General features: G+C 40.3%; 1 pseudogene; it reads left to right on the forward strand.

Annotated features, from left to right (window-relative positions):
- The first annotated feature begins 10,460 nt into the window (after positions 1-10,460).
- LOC124153276 lies at positions 10,461-13,272 on the forward strand (annotated as a pseudogene).
- Positions 13,273-13,882: the final 610 nt, after the last annotated feature.

The raw sequence follows: 13,882 nt of genomic DNA on the forward strand, positions 1-13,882 counted from the left end.
TCTCGGCCAAAGGTCTCCACAAAGCATGCTCAGCCGTGCGTCTTTGCGCCACCATAAAAATAGCTTTATCCGATAAAATAAAGCAGACGATGGAAGATGACCCACTTGAACGATGACTCTTGACAATGAGAGGCAAAACAGCGAGACCGCGTGTCCTTTGTTCCCGTTTGCAACACCTACCAATTTCATCAGATACTTACTTCAACAACATATCTTATTTTTTGCACTTTATTTTGTATAAGTATGCATCATAAAGACATCGCCTGCATTTTCGTCCGATGAGATCACTCTTAAATACTTTAAATATTCTAATTTTTCAAAATAAAGGCTATTTAATGGCTAATAAATTGCAATTTCATCCCTAAACCCAGAAAAAATTCACATTCAGATAGGTTAAATATTATATCAAACCTATTTTTCTGTTAGTTTTTCAAAATCTTCATGGAATGCCGTACAGAAGTTAGAAGCATGTCAAATCTTACAAAGAAATTTAAAAAAATCAATTTATCTGAATCCTATCTTCCGAATCACTGTCAAGCGAGCTAAAAATTGAATTAAGGCTATCATAAATGAGCCCAAATGTTTTACATGGATTCGAAAATGGTTTTCTTCGAGAGAGGGACTCCTTCTGAGAAAGAGTTGGATGAGATGGGAGGTCCTCCTCTCGGGGGATGGACGACAGATGGTGACCCCGAGAGCGAATTTGGGCGCAGACGCACTCTCTCGGGGACATACAAACACGCAGGACAGATGTCACTGCTGAACACTTGTACCCCATCGTAAGACGTGCCCACGAAACGATCACTGTCCGAATGCGCCTTCGTCCCTCTATCCTCCTGCCTCTTACTTCGCGAGTCATCGATAACGCTGGCCGAAAATTTTCCATGGAATCATTTACAATGTTTTCAAATTATATTGTTTTTATTTATTTTGGTTTATGGTTTTGTAATGATATAATGCTGTTTTATCCAGTTAGTTGCTTTTAGGCCATGTAGCATCATTCCTGACTCTCCGCTTCTCCACAACTGATCGGCCTTATGATTGGTCCACTCGCGGTTCGCTCTTGTTTACACTCTAGCGAGTGATTCGTTCCCTTACTGAAAGATTCTCTTTGAACGAGTAAGAGAGCTAGAACTCAATTGACGTCACCAACTCATGACAAGAAGGTGGAAACTATTGTTTTCTATTATTTTCCTTATTTGAGAGCGTGGATTCTGTTCTTTGCTACTTACCCTTCCATCTGCCACATCAGAAATGGTCATGTGATAATAATATGGTGATCAGTTCCAGCAAAAATAAACTTATTAGATTTCAAAAAGGTACACATGCTATTATTTCCTTATCATTGGAGAGCGACTGACGGAAAAAATAGTTGCATATATCTAGGAGTGATGTTGAGTAATTATTTGCAATGGGGACCTTATTTTCAAAGGACTACGACCGAGGCTTTTTGAGAACTATATTTTTTTATGAAATTCCCTTGGGACGATTTGCAGCAAAAATAAATGATTCATGTATAAGAAATATGTTTAAGATCTATCTTAGATAATACAGTTTAGGATACTCATCAGAAAGGGGAGATGAAAAAGCAGAAAAAACTGCAATCTGCAAACAGCAAGATTTGTAATGGGGAATTTTAAAAGGACAGCAAATGTTACCGGGATATCAAAGATTTTGGGCTGGCGATCATTAGAGCCAAGGAGAAGAGAATCACGATTTAAGGGTATCTACGAAGCATGCATTGTTGATACTGAGTGGAGAGACCTATGAAACAGATTAAAAGGACTTTGTGATCTGGCGATAAACGATCAGTAACCTTCGAGGCAGCTCTCAAATGTGCTAAAATTTTAGCTCCTACACTGGGTGATTGAAGGCTGGAATTGGAATAATGGAGCCCTTCCCAATTAATTCCCCAATAATTTTTATAACGAATCTGAAAAAAATAGAGTGTGATGGCCTTATTGTATTTAGCATTTCATACTTTGGATTTTGGAATTATATATATTTCAGTACAATATTTTACCGACCGACCACATGGTAACTTGTAACACAATGTTTTATAACAATAGTTATCTCTTACTTTCCTCATAATTTGACATTTTTTTCCCTAATTATATGATTTTTGTGACTTTTTCGTTTTTCTCCATTCATTCTCACAGTTCACGTGTCACAATAGAATCTAGCCCAACGCACACCTCATCGCTTTGATTCTTTTTTATTTCCACGTCATATTAGAATATAAAATTCTTCCTATCATATGAAGCGCGATGTCTATGTCTGCTCTGTATCCTTAGCTATGATAATATTATTTGCTTACGGAAGCATTTATGTTTAAAATACATTTAATATGATTCCTTTATCAAAATTCTCCCTTAAACTATCTGATTGCCCCACTTAGGCAAATGAATGTATGAAGTAAATTGGACGTTGAAATCAAAAGTGAGGGGTATACATTGGAACACGAAGAGACTCTATTATTTTTTTTACTTCACGAGGAAACCAAAATGAAACGGTTTTTGAAATGAACTTTAATTAATAAGAAAGGTTACTTATTTATTTTGTTCGATATTTCCGAATAACAAGCCGAGAAGTAGGTACTAAGCTGATACATACGAATCCTTCTTGCCTTCCCGGCCAAGTTTGAAATGTCGTACATGTCCACCTGGGTGTAAGTACTGTCGCAGATACTGTTGAGAATTGACACCTGCTACTTATTTAGACGTACACTTGCTAAGCCACCTACATGTACTTAAAAAATGATCTTCCCCCGCCACACACCCGAGAGTTGATTCGCTGGGCGTCCAGTACATTTAGATGGAGATCAATCGTTGTTTCCCGGGTACGCATGGGTCTTGGATAGAGGGCAGTTTGTACGCACCGCCTCTCCCCCTGCTCACACGCATGCTGTTCTCGAGTCTAATGGGTTTCGCATCTTTACCTCGCCCTCCCGCGTCTTAGACGATGTGTTCTCGATGTTTCAACGCCTTTGACCTTATTCCCGTTTGGCACGGGGGTGGGAAGCCAGTTGGCACGCGGCCTTGGCCTTGCCATTGTCATGGATACTTCCACTGTCTTCATTGTTCACGGCGAACCTTCATCTCAGTCGTAACTCGTGATTTATGTCGCAATTACTTCAATCCGAAGTGAGAACTATCATTATCTACCACCCGAGTCACATTCTGGTACACAATGACTGTGACCCTCGCAGCTGGCGGAATCCTGCATCTACGATCGAAACGTTCGTACTATCTTCCTGACATCATCCATCTTACAGAGCAATCCCCTTGGAATTTTTGACGAGAAGCATTGAGAGTCGATTTTTATGTTGATGTCAGTGAGGATAGTCGTCTGCGTGTGGGAGTTGACGCATGTGAGGAGCTATTCGGGTGTTCGCATCGTGGGCAGCCGTGCATTCAATCGCTGCTGCTGCTTGTGTGGCTTTGTGGGGCGCTTCCGACGAGCCGTTAAGCTTTGGTCACCCGCCCCGCGCGCGGCATTTCTTTCTCCCTGTTCCCTCTCCTGCTGCTGAAACACTTAAATTAAAAGGGCCACTTCGGGGTGGTTCGTAGTCAGTGAAATGGAAAACGGAGAGCTCACTAACCGTATTACTGGTATTATTTCTCGTATTGCACGCCGAAGAAACGATAAAATCGCTACTAATGATCCCTTTCGCAGATTTTTTTTAATCGATTGTGATGGAGATTTAAAATAAATGAAATGATTCCAGTTTTTCCGTTGTTCGATCCGTGGTCTGGTGCCCTCGCCTCTACGCTTCCGTAGATAAAGCCTCAATCACACGCTCATTTTTTCGTCGCAAAAGTGATCAGTATCGCGATCACTAGAGTGATCACTCGCAAAATGATCGTCGCCGGCAATTGTTTTTCGCGATCGCGATGAAGATTCCCATCGCTGTTTTTCATCACTCTTCCGGTAGCTTTTTCCGTCGCTAAAATCGTCGCTAAAACCCCATATCAGCCAATTAGAACGCATTCCCGTATGGTGCGATTGCAGCGCACTGTTTAACAATTGTGGGAACGACATTGGTAAACAAACATGCTATGTATTTTCGTGATGCGGGTCCTATGGCAACGAGCTGTGATATCGGAAATGATGCGAAAAGCGACGGCGGGAGTGACCGTGTGATTTAGAAAAATGATCACTAGAGCGATCGCTTTTCGCGGCGGGAAAAGTGATCGCGATAGTGATCACTTTTCGCGACGAGAAAATGATCGTGTGATTCAGGCTTAAGTTGATGGCGTCACGAACTCATCGCGCGAGGGTTCCAGGCTCTTCGAACTTATGTACTGGCCGATGAGTACAAATACCTGTTACGCCAATTTTTTCATGGAATATTTCAACCTTGGTGTTAATGAATTACTTTGCACCCGTGTAAATGACTGCGTAAAATATTAATCGACGCATGCAGTGCTTTTGAAAACGTCCGTTACTATGTAGTGATTGAGTAGTTTTCCTCTCCAACGGTGGCTTACATTAGTAAGCACGGCCTCCGTCCCCTGTGCCGCAATTTCGAATTGAGGCGTCTACACATCGTTCGGTAAACCCAGTGTGAGATTCGCTTAGGATAAAAGGGCATGTGTGATGGCATTCGTCACTGGAAATCGGGATATTTGGGTTCGGATTCCGGCTAATCAAAGTGATTTATTTCTTGGTAAATTTCAATACTTCGTTTACATATTATGTAAATGGATATATACACAAAAAATTATTCATGAATTTCTATGGGACTTACTAATAACATTTTTAAGCAGTAATTATCTTCAATAGGCGACTTTGCTTCTTACTGTGGCCGATTCGGTTGTCCAGTCTGAATTGTACATTTTATCAAACGCTTTTCTCTTTTCAGAACTTCCTCGTTCCTCAAAAATTCATTTCACTTGATATTCAAACTAGCCTCCGATATTATCTCTGGTTTCCTTTTTGATAGTCTTCATCTTTGGTGATGTTTTTTGAACCTGATGCCAGAGGAAAATACTACATATTAAAAAACGCAAAGGATCACCTCTATCTAGCTCAATTGGTTGTTTTTGATGACGTATAACTTGCTTTAAGTCCTTAGATGCTATCTGCTTGAAAATTTTGCCTCAAATTTGAACATTTTATTTCCAAATTTTCTCGGTGTGATTTTTAAAATTATATTTGATTAACAGGACAATGTTCCAGAGGCTCTTTTAATAGCAATGCTTTTGGTTTTAAGGAGGAATACGCCTCAAAAGAGGATGTAGGGTCGCAATGTCCTTTTACGTCACGTGGTCACTCGCAAGTAAAGGCTGCATTGCTGGAAAAATAACCAGTAATTATAAATTAGATTTGACCAAAATTATTAGCGTCACAGCTTCAGGGCGTTGATAGCGTGGAACGAACTCCACTCTTCATTCTCCAGTAGAACTATAGTAATTATTTTCCGCACATTCGGTATTGAAATTAAGTTGCGGTGTTTCTCAGCCAAGCTGATTCCATTTCTAGAGTAGAGTTTACTTTTCAATTCCATGTTATATCGTTATCCATTGTTACTTTTCATTCTGAGTTTTCATCTTCCACGATCCACGCCTGCAAAGTGCACGAAAAAAAATGAATGCGACTCTGCGCGTTCCTAAGTTTTACGTTAATTTTCTCGTTAATTCCAAACGGACCACACCACGGCGATTTTTTACGTTGCGCGCTGTTTTATTCAGTAAAAGTCGTCATTGGCGTGTGCGTAATGAAATCTCAGTGCTCCGTACGGGTAATGCAATGCTATTAATTTTCTTGTGAACCGGCCGTGTGTGAGTTGGACGTGGACCCTCAGCCTCGTTTGTGTGCTCACGGCCTTCCTCCTTCTTTTCGCGCGCGTCGCCACCTCTTCTCCTTCTTCGTCTCAATGAGTTTGGCCCATCGTTTCGGGTCGGCGTGGACGCACTCACGCATCCGCGACGCGGAAAAGCGAGGCAAAAAGACCGTTGTTATCTGCATCTGTATCTACGCACGCTCCCTTGGGAAAATTCCAGCACGGGCGAGTGGCGAAGAGCCGTAATAGTACAGCCCCTGAATCTCGGAATTCCACCGCCTCGATGATTCTCTCTTTTTCTGCCTCTCCCCAAGGAAGCTCCCGCGCGCCACCAAGGAAGTGGTTCAAATCGTGGCATTGTACGCAAATGTGAATGCTCAAGCAAGCATTTTGGGGAAAAAATAAGATTCCATATGAAGTGAATTTTTTATGTCAACATTTGGGTCTCTCAGCGATGGAAGAAGTAAGGAAGATATTATCAGCAGAATAGCCTAGGCGAAGAGAACTTTCCACAAAAAGGATGACCTAATTACTGCAACGAGTTTTAAAATAGACAATTGGAAACAATTTCTCAGAACTCACATCTGTAGTGTGCTTAGCTACGGCATTGGCAATGTCAGCAGCGGAGGAATCTAGAGTGGAAGCATTCGAAATGTGGTGCTACAGAAGAATGATGAAATTAAAATGAATCGACCGAGTGAGCAATGAGGATGGCCTGTGAGAGAAATAGAGGAATGGAGAGGGTGAGCTTTACATTGTGGTATACGGATGAGGGTGGGTTTTAAAAGAAAATATCCCTTGGCGGTACGTGTAGCACGAGGGATTGAAGGATTGGGCAGCATAGACAGCACTTTGAAACGAGAGAGAGCATTGGGCTTTAAAGATATTAGCCATCTTCAGAAGGACGAACAGTATTTTTAAAGGGAATGTAAGGAAATTCCACAAAGATAAAACGGATACTTATATACATTGGGTTGATAGTGTCTACTACAGAATATCTCATTCTATAAGAGAAGCGCAGCTTCGGTAGGTTGCAGTTCTAAACATTTGGAAGCTCTTGTTATGATCATCCCTTGCCTTTTGGGATAAATTTTTCTACGTAGAATTACCACTTTTGCCGACGCATTGTTTTCATGGGCAAAGACTTCCTTCGGTTTTGGAGATACCTTCGTTTTTACTAATGTCGAATAAGAGAAAGTATACATTTAATGTGTAATTTTAAACTTTTCCATGCAATCGTAAAAATCTACAATTCATGATAAACAAAAAGGATTTATTTATACCGGGAAAGACAATGGCGCGTCATTTTTTGTCACGTATTCAGAAGATGGAGCTCTTTTTTCAATCTTATCGCAAAATGTAAACTAAGACTGCAAAAATAAATACCCCACTTCAAGTATCTAGCGTAAAATAAAACAAGTTTCCTATTGATGCATGCTAGTTCTGGTAGATTCATTTTTTTACGAATACTTTGAAATGATCCTCGACGAGGTAAATAACATAAAAATATCCCAGGTTGGGCAGAAGCTCAGGAAACAAAAAGATTAAAAAAACACTCACAGAACTAAATTTTCGGTGGTATACATCCACCTTCCTCAGAGTTAAGTAGGAGACTGTAGGTAGAGGATGAAAGCTAGCTGAGGGAAGGGGAAATAGTGGGGAGGTAGGGTCCAAAGGGGGGGGGGAAGAGTGTGCTGAGGCAATTAAGGGATTATCGGTTAATATTTAAACCGGGAGGAAGAAATGCTGCCATATGTAGGTTAATTCGATAGAATTAAGTTTGATTGGGTGGTCTGTGGGGGAAGGGAGGCCAAAACTGATACATTGTAACAACCATTGAATTGACGCCAATGAGTAGCTGCATGTTTCGCCACCGGGAGGGACGCAAAGTGAGAGGAAGTGCATGATGCCCTGTGGTTGTTGATCCTTAGGTTAAGGGGAGTTGAGGATTTGCCTATGTAAAACCCACAGACCACCCACTTAAACTTAATTCCATCGAATTAACCTACATATGGCTATTTAAAGCATTTCTTCCTCCCGATTTAAATATTAACCGATAATCCCTTAATTGCCTCAGCCCTCTCTCTCCCCTCCCTTTGGACCCTACCTCCCCACTATTTCCCCTTCCCTCAGCTAGCTTTCATCATTTACCTACAGTCTCCTACCTAACTCTGAGGAAGGTGGATGTAGACCATCGAAAATTTAGTTCTGTGAGTGTTTTTTTAATCTTTTTGCGTCCTGTGCTTCTGCCCAACCTGGGAAATTTTTTTACGGAGATATTAGCATTCAAACTGGAGTCGTTTTAATTTGAGACGCACAGTTGGTTAGTTTCCTTTGAGGCGGATCGATTTTGAATGTGAACGAGGGTTTTGGCATGCCTTTGGTCGCGGTCTTATTCGCATCACCAGGCGTAAACACCGCAAGCCTTGTTGCTTTCGGACGCGTGCTAGTTGGTAAAAACAACAGTTCCCCTTTATTTATTTACTTTTTTTCGTCGGAGGAGAAGGAGGAATGGATCCGCTAGGAATTTCGTTGGCCCACCTCTCAGCCTCGCCTCCCGATGGCATCTTTTCTCATTGACGGCCGCTGTGGAGTCAGTCCTCCTCCAAGAATATCTCTAGCGCTGCGTGGCTCACCATGTCGCATGACCCCTGACCTCCATCACAGTACCGTTTCAAGGAACGCCCGACGCCGTACCAAGATTCAAACTCTAGCTTTTTTTTTATTGAGGCCCTAGCAGCTTATCTCCATTCGTCATCTGCCGTTTATATGCAAATTATATTTTCTGAAATGCGTTTGGTCCTTTAGATCCTTGGCTGCCTCCAATATTTCATTTGCAGTGTGTCATCTTGACCAATTAAAAAAATGTTTCGTACATGTGTATTTGTAGGAACGTGCAAGTTTTATAGGGTTTATTGCAGTACATAGAAGAAGTCTAATGTGATTTATTGTCAAATGCGACCTGATCCGAGTCTATCATCCATGCTTGAGGTCAATGTGTGAGCCTGTACAACTCTGTTGTGCCTACTAAAAGTAATTTATTTCGTGCATTTTAATAATTTGCGTTTATTTGTAACTGGATATGTAATTAAAGGGACAATTCTTGCTTCTTACGCATGCAGCTTGATAGCTTAGAGACTAAAACAAAGTGTGATATCATTATTAGAATGTTCCTAATTAAAGAGAGCTTCTAAGTCTTTAAGTAAAAAGTTGTTTATTCTAAGCTGACCTTACATTGCAGTTTCCTGCGTACATTTCGAAAATTTTAGGTAGTTTTTTTATTAAAACTAGCTATTCTAAAGAGGATTTTTGTGATTTGCCATGCGGAAAAAAAACACGTCGATCATGGGCCGAAAATGAACTTCTAGACCACATTGGACCCCATCAGTGCCAGAGTTTCGAAAACCTTTTTGGAACTGAACGGATATTGTCAGAAACACTCTGCTTTTCCAAGCTCATTCAATTTCGAAATAAAATTTTAATATGGGTTGCAACATTCTATTATGAATCCTCAGTAATTTGATAAATGACAGGCTTCATCTACATCGACATCTACATAATACCCTGCAAGCCACCTCTAGGGGATTTGGCAGGGGGTGATCAATCACCAGCATGCAGCATGCAAGAGGAGTCCCTCTTGCACACCACACAGTCCAAAAAACGTCACGGATACTAACAAATTATTCTACCATATGCTGTTAGAAATTAAAATAAAATTAAGTAACATGCATTCAGTTTTACATAGGTTAGTAGGCTACACTACAAGTCATGCAGTCTCTTTATGAGTAATATCGCTGCCGTTATAATCTCTTATTGGTCGTGGAAAAAAGACATTCTGAATCTGTCTGTTCTAAAGTCTACCTTTCTTATTTCATTTATATAATCTGATCTTCCATAGTATTTTGGCGTTCGTGTGATATGGCTAACTTCGTTAGAAAAGGTACTGCTCTAGAATTTAACCAAAAGGTTTAGTCTATTTTTCAATCCACGGTCTAACAGAGATTCCCATCCGGGTTTATCTAAGAGGTCAGTCACACGAACAAGACTATCGTAAAGACCTTTCACGTACCTGATAGCTCTTCTTTGCACGCGTTCTTACTCTGTTTCTATTTCATGAGGGTCCCAAACACTGACAGCATATTCTAAATGGCGTCTAACTAGGGAGGAGTAGCTAATTTCTCTCACTTTTCGTCGCACTTTCCTTATTTTCTTTTAACAAAACCCACTTAACGATAGCTTGACCGGTTATTTCCCGAATATTTTTATTCCACGATAGATCATTATTGACTCTCCAGATATTTCACGGATTCAACTGCCTTTAAGCTTTAGGCTTGATTGTAATACATAATATGTTCATTTCTTTCTTCATCATTCACCTTCAATCCATTTTCACGCAGCTCGGCACTCAATAATCCAATTGGCTAGTCTTTTACCATTCACATAATCCTTCTCTTCTACATCCCTCATCACCTACTCTAAGTTTCTCATCCGTGGCCTAACTTTGAAGTCCTTCCCTAAAACAATTATTTTCATCAAACCATTATGTGCCATGATGCATCACTCCAAGTCTTCTTCCCAAGATTTTCAAGACTTATCTTCTCTCCTGATCCTCTCAAAACTTCCAAATTACTCGCTCAATCCATTCATTTGATCTGCGTTCTCTTACCTGTATGAAATGACCTCCAAAATCAAAGGTGCGTGTCTTTGTTGTGCGCGTGGTTCCACTCTCTTCCGCATCAGCCTCATTTGAATGTCATCGCCTTAAACGGTCCGTTTAAATATTCCACATTTACAGCCAAGCGTGACAGCGGTGCGGTTGTGAGGCTAGGCATCAGTTAGCGCTTCTTAGAATTCAAATTTTATTTCCTTTCCGTTAGGTATCGCGACAGCTCTCATTGAAAGGAACCCTTTGTAATTTACTTACATTCTCAAAGAATATATTGGAAAACTTGCAGGGTGATTAGCAATTTTTAGAGAATGCGTTATAATTTTTACTCTCAACTCTTATGAGCAATGGAATTGAGTTAATAATATTTCAGTGCTGATGAGTAAATGGCTGTGAAATGTACATGTATTGTCGCGAGAAAATGTTCCCCTGGATCGGGATTCGAACCGCGGATCTTTGGCTCTTCGCTCCTCTACGCTCCCCACGGCGCTCTGGATTTCCAATGGCAACCTCTATTCCTCAGAGGCCATGGAATATCCCATTTATGCCTAGCGTTCCATTTTTGGAACACCTGGCGCGACTTTCTAATTTAATAACTACGACTCATTACACACCAATATGCCATGGTTTTTCTTTCTGTACCTCTTTACAAAGGTATATTGTACTACGGGGCGCAAAGAATTAGTCAGTTTTGCCAACCCATCGCAGCCAGTGTGTTGAGAAATATCGGTCTTTTTTTTCAAGGCAGTCTTTCTGAGACCACCTCAAATGTTACATTAATAACTATTAACCATTACGCCCGAATGTTGTAAATTTTTCCCTGCATGATCAGTAATAGTTAACATGTTGTGCTTTAAGAAGATAATTTTGAAACATTGTATTTTGTTTTAGTTACAAGCGTTTATTTAACAGTGATCCATTTTTGGAACACTAGGCAAATCCACTACTATTATGCATGCATTCAGGCGCTCCGAAATATTCACTTTAATTTTGAATCAAGTAAGCAATTAGATTTGGAACAATTAATAATCTTTAAGGTCCATTGCTGTGCGCTCCTGCTCATCTCATTCATGGTTCTTATGACGAGAACTTTGACCATGCTGACCTTTTGCTGATACCGGATGGAGATACAACTGAAAATGACGGTGTATCAGCTTCTGATTCGCCTCAGCCTCTTCTTGCTCAAAGAAAAAAGGTGACCAAAGTTGTGCGCAACAGGCACGCTGCTAGGAATAAAGGATAGGGGGGGGGGTTTAGGTGCGAATAATTCTGGGGGGTATGGAATACGGGAGGTTTGGGTGCCCTTCCCGAGTAAATTTTCATGATAAATGGTTCAAAATTGTGAGTTTTACGGCTTTTGAGGGATATTTTATTAGTCCTTGCACTATTCTACAAGTAATTTTTATCTATAACTAGTATCTATAGTAAGTAAAATGGATTGAATTTAAAAATTTCTCTGAGTTCTGGGGGGGTTTTATCCCCCAAAATCCCCCCCTCGCTGCGCCAACGGTGCTCAAATGGAAGAAAGCCGATCTGACTGCCCAGCCAGTAGGAGGTAGAGTTTCAGAAGAACAAATCACGAAAATGAAAACCCCTTCCGAATAGTTAGAACTCTTTCTGGGTATTGAAGTGATTCATATGATTGTCAAATATTCCAATTTATATGCTGCAAGTAAGGGCGTAAACCTTGAACTGACTGTCGGTGAGTGTCGTTTTTTTTTAGGAATAATTTTCCTGAATGGGTATAAATTCTGGTGTGGTGGAGTGTCTGTTCCGAGCATATGTTTTGGGAGTGAAGACCAGATTCGCATAATTCTCTAGTTAGTGGTTCAATGAGACGTGATCGATTTGAAACAATATTTTCAAATTTGCATTTTGCTGACAATTCTAGCTTGAACCGCATGGACAAGTTTTCCAAGCTGCGACCTCTCATTGAGCAACTGAATGACAGATGTATGAAATTTGTACCTAATGAAATATACTACAGCTTTGATTAGGCCATGATTCCCTATTTTGGTCGTCACGGGTGCAAACAGTTCATTCGAAGTAAGCCTATTTGGTTTGGATATATATTCTGGTGTGGTCCAACGCGTCTAGGCTACATTTGTTGGTTTCAGCCTTATCAAGGAAAAAACCCGAACACTCAATACCAATAATACGGTGTAAGTGCTTCAGTTGTTTTGCAATTTACTGAGGCACTCACAACGCAGCATCCTGATAAATACCATTTTGTGTTCGGCTACTCTTTCGCAAGCATTGCACTCCTTGATGAGCTTCATTCAATGGGCCACCAAGCAACAGGCACAGCGAGAAAAGATCGCATAGACAAACCTCCTTTTCTATCTGATGCTACCCTAAAGAAAAAAAGATGTCACATTTGATTACCAAATTGATGGAAAAGACAATAATGTTTGTAGATGGAATGATAACAGTGTTGTGACAATTGCATCTATTGGTGCCGGTGTCAATCCTTTGCAACAGTCGTCAGTCGTTATTCTCAAAAGCAGAAAAAAAGATAAAAGTTAATCGGCCAAATTAAATCAAGGTCTATAATCAGTATATGGAGGAGTGGACCGAGCTGATGAAAATATTGACAAGTATCAAGCATCAATCCGTGGAAAGAAATGATACTCAAGCCTCCCAAGCAAGACCATCTTGTGAGAATCGTAAACTTGACTCACATCATGACGGCATGAATCATACTATTGTAAAGCAAGGAATGCAAACTCGATGTGTCCAATGTCACAAAAATAACACTTTTCAATGTAAAAAATGCAATTTATCATTGCATGTTAAGTGCTCACCTGGATATTACTCTTAATAGTGAGTTAATAACTGGCTGAAACTAATGTTTTCCTAGTTACCATTGAGTTCCTTATGGTAGTGGATTTGCTTAGTGTTCCATTTCTGAAACACCTCGTAATTAATTATTGGCAAGAGATACATTGTTTTTTCTTTCAGATATTGTTTTCATACGTATTTTTATCTACAATATGTAAAAATCAGGGTGAAATTCGCATTTTTCAAACCTTCGGCATAAATGGGATATGAGGAATCTGGATATCGTAATTGTCTCCGCATTAATAGTATATCGTTAGATATTTGGTCCAGGGGAATTTTTTCATGGCAATACACATACTTAAACAATGGGGTTGTTGCCCCAGACTGAAAACTGCAATTCATCAGGGGAAACTGGTAGATTTGATGAGAAGATCATTATCCACGAAAAGTTAATTTTCCTTAAGCAGCCATCTCCCATAATTTTATAATAAAAAAAAGCTGGTGACCATTTTTATGATTTTTTGACGCCATTACAGTTATGGATCATTAACTCATTAAGGGAGGACCGCTTATTGAGGGAAAGAATCGCTCACCAGAGTGTAGGCAGCTGCGGATCATGCGAGACCAATGCACGTTTTCGAGAAGCAGAG

The sequence above is a fragment of the Ischnura elegans genome, chromosome 2 (genome assembly GCF_921293095.1).
Source record: "Ischnura elegans chromosome 2, ioIscEleg1.1, whole genome shotgun sequence".
NCBI classification, from domain to species: domain Eukaryota; kingdom Metazoa; phylum Arthropoda; class Insecta; order Odonata; family Coenagrionidae; genus Ischnura; species Ischnura elegans.